The following is a 3,861-nucleotide window of genomic DNA, read 5'->3' as shown; positions in this document are numbered from 1 at the left end:
CCAGGAAAATCTCCTTCATGTTTTTCTGTGTTTTATTCTCAGTTACTTTCACACAAAGGCATCTGCTGTGATGTTCACAATTCTGATGAAGTGTCACATGTATCAGTGCTGATAAATGATCAGAACAGGTCGTCAGAGGAGGCCAAGATGATGATTAAGTTTAACGTTTTCCACAATATTGACAAAGCACTTTAAGCACAAGATTGTTAGTTAATAATTTAGAAATGAATATTGTCTGTATGGACTGCAGTTTCCCCCCAGAAAATGTGCACATGTAAAACTGCGGTGTTAAGTGATGTGGTTGAAAAATTTGAGTGCGCCTAACTTTTGTGCCCATGGCAAAAGGTTAGTCTAGAGCCCCGGTCATCCGTATGCGCCACTGCTCTCTCTGTGGTTGTGGGGACATGTGCTTGCACGCTAGTGCATGAGGAGGGACGGATTTTATGTTTTACTTCTCCAGACACCTTTTTTTGCAACGTTATGGGTTGTACGAACACTGTGCGCTATGTTTGCTAAGCTGCAGCCGTTCAACCGGGCTTATGTTTGATGAAGAGAAGGTGCATTAAAGAACACGCTGTGGAATTCCCAAAGCCAGTGTGAGTGTGCATTCTTTTGATTATCCTGCTAAGTGTTTTTGCCGCCTCCTCTCAACCACTAAACACAACCCGACGTTACAAGCTGTACACAGGCCCCACAGCATGAACTCTGGGCTTTAGCCTGAGTTACATCAAGTGTTTTTAGATTAGACTGGGCTGTTCCGACCTAATCAATGCCCTGTATATCAGTACTGTAATGACCATCAACATATGCAATTCCTGATAAGGAAGCCGACACATCCCATGCTGATTTACAACATTATGCTCAAGAAAATAAACAGAAAGTTAAATTCATTCACCCTCTTAATTGCTTGTCTGGCACCCAGGATATTTATCTATTTTATGGAGATTTGTTGGTGTCAAAAAACTAGACTCTAAAGGATGAAATATAATCAATCTTGATGACATCCAGCAATGATATGTCATTAGTGAAGAATAAGATGATTTGGTCAGCTGGTGGTTGTGGCAGGCCCAGATAGTCCTACCACAGTGGACCCTGATTATACACGAGTATGCATGTATACTGGTACGTTAAACTGGACACATTATAAATTATTAACATTAACATTAGCTGTCTCATTATTGCCCCTTTAGTGCACGTGTTGTTAATTTCTTTAACATCAAAGCAGCGTTAAAACATTTTGCACATTTACTATTAGACATCTTAAGATAAGATAAGATAAGATAGAACTTTATTAATCCCTCGGGTGGGTTCCTCTGGGAAATTCGACTTCCAAAAAAAGCACAGCAACGACCGAAGTTACAGTTACAGAATTGTTATATATATATATACACACACACACACACACACACACACACACACACACACACACACACACACACACACACACACAACAACACACACATATATAAATACAGAGACAAATATAAATAAAATATACAAAGGGGATAAATAGAATAAATAGGAATAAAAAATAAAAATACAAGTGAATTGCACATTTCAAGTATTGAGTCTATTGCACTGTTGACTATTTACAAAAGTATTGCACAGTGAGGTGAAGAGGCACTACAGCTTAGTTGTTCCCCCCTCCTTTGTCCTCCTGTCTCCCCTCCCTCTCCCCTCCAGAGAGGAGTTAAACAGTCTGATGGCGTGTGGGACAAAGGAGTTTTTAAGTCTGTTAGTTCTTGTCTTGGGGAGAAGCAACCTGTCACTGAACAGACTCTTCTGGTTGTTAATGGCCGTGTGCAGAGGATGCCCAGCATTGTCCATAATGTCCATCAGTTTCTTTAATGTCCTTTTCTCTGCCACTGTCACCAGAGTGTCCAGCTTCATGCCGACCACAGAGCTAGCCCTCCTGATCAGTTTCTCCAGCCTGGATGAGTCCTTCTTTGCTGTGCTGCTCCCCCAGCACACCACAGCATAGAAAAGACTCCAGCAACCACTGACTGGTAAAACATCCTCAGGAGCTTCCTGCAGATGTTAAAAGACCTCAGCCTCCTGAGGAAGTACAGTCGGCTTTGGGCTTTTTTATACAGGTGCTCTGTGTTGCATGACCAGTCCAGTTTATTGTCCACCCACAGCCCGAGGTACTTGTACTTGTTGACCACCTCCACCTCCTCCCCCTCTATCTGAACCGGCAGTGGACCTTCTCTGGACCTCCCGAAGTCCACAACCAGTTCCTTAGTCTTTGAGGTGTTGAGTTGCAGGTGGTTTGTGTGACTCCATGCGACAAAGTTCCTCACCAGACTTCTGTACTCCTCTTCCTGATCATCCCAGATACACCCCATGATGGCTGTGTCATCTGCAAACTTCTGAATGTGGCATAGAAGTCAGAGGTGTACAGGGTGAAGAGAAGAGGGGACAGCACAGTTCCCTGTGGTGCTCCTGTGCTGCTGACCACAGTGTCAGACGTGATGTCCTTCAGCCTGACGTACTGTGGTCTGTCGGTGAGGTAGTCGGAGATCCAAGATCTTGCATTACATAGTAAAATTCTCAGATGTTCTGGTCATCCTGGCTTCACAGCTCTCCCCTGTCTTACAGGTGGTGGGGTTTGGTCTTTGGCTCAGCTGCAGGCGTGGTGCAGTAGGTTCAGGGGCACTGCCAGGGGAGGCAGGCGGACACAGCTGAGTGTTCAAACTATGTAGACAAATTCACTGTGTTAGTAAAGACACGTAAACACATCATGCCCGTCTGTGTGTGCTGGGTCTCTGTAACCAGGACGAGTGTTAAACTGGCACCAAAGGAGGACCGAACCTTCACTTTTGCTCCGTGGCTTTGTGGTTGCAGCGGTGAGATAGTTGCAGCTGGGTTTGCTGGATTCAATACTGATGGAGCAGTTTGTGGAGGGGCTTTGGGATGGGGTGGCATAATGGGTAAGCTGTCTCCAGCCAGCAAACCGGGAGGTGGCAGTCACACTGACCAAGGACCATCTGGCAGTGGGACCGGAGGGCCCAGCACCTTCAGCCAGTTTGGATAGCCAGTTCCAGCCCTGAAGAGGGAGCTTCTCAGCTCCCTCTTGACCTCTTCAGCTGCTTATGGGCGTCCACGGTGCTCCCTTAACCCATTTCTTTCTCCTCTCTCTCCCAGGATTCCAGCAGCTATGGATGCTCCACCCGACCCACCAGGGGTTGCACAGATGCCGGGGCAGGAGTGTTGAACGTGTGGGCGGCTGGTGCATTTTGACTGGGAGTGTCCACTGATGGAGGCTGGACAGATGTTCTTTGTTGCCAATCTCCCAACACTTTCCCCTGGTCCAGGAGAGATATACAATGTTCCAGTAAGGTGCCAAGGGAGTACACACCAGGCTATAGTGGACTTGGGCTGCCCGCAGACCCTGACCCACCAAAACCATTGTTGGAGTCTGATTGGTTAGGTGCATGCATGGGGACATATACAAAAATCCCTTAGTGCTGCTAGAAATGATATACAAGGGCCAAATGCACAGAGGAAAGGATGTGGTTAGCGCCGGCCTAATGCATCCATTAATTCTGGAGACAGATTGGCGGGGGTTTAATGACCTGTTTGGCAGCATGTGGGGATGCGTTCATGACCTATAGGAGCATGTCGCATCTCTGCTACACTCAGCGGTGACGCGAGGTCGTACGACGCCGACTCTGTGGAGGAGGAGATTGCAGGACCTTCTTGGGAGACCCCTCTGCCTCCAGTAACTCACTCCACGTAAGATTTCCCAATAGAGCAATCGTGCCTTTACCCAAGTGATGAAAATTAGTGGTTACATGGTGCGCCCGAATACAGCTCTGACCTATCTGCATTTTGCCTTGATTAGAGACAGTCTGCATCTAA

The sequence above is a fragment of the Haplochromis burtoni genome, unplaced genomic scaffold, assembly GCF_018398535.1.
Source record: "Haplochromis burtoni strain Fernald_Lab_line unplaced genomic scaffold, NCSU_Asbu1 Contig_282, whole genome shotgun sequence".
Taxonomy (NCBI): Eukaryota; Metazoa; Chordata; class Actinopteri; order Cichliformes; family Cichlidae; genus Haplochromis; species Haplochromis burtoni.
This window is presented reverse-complemented; position numbering follows the sequence as displayed.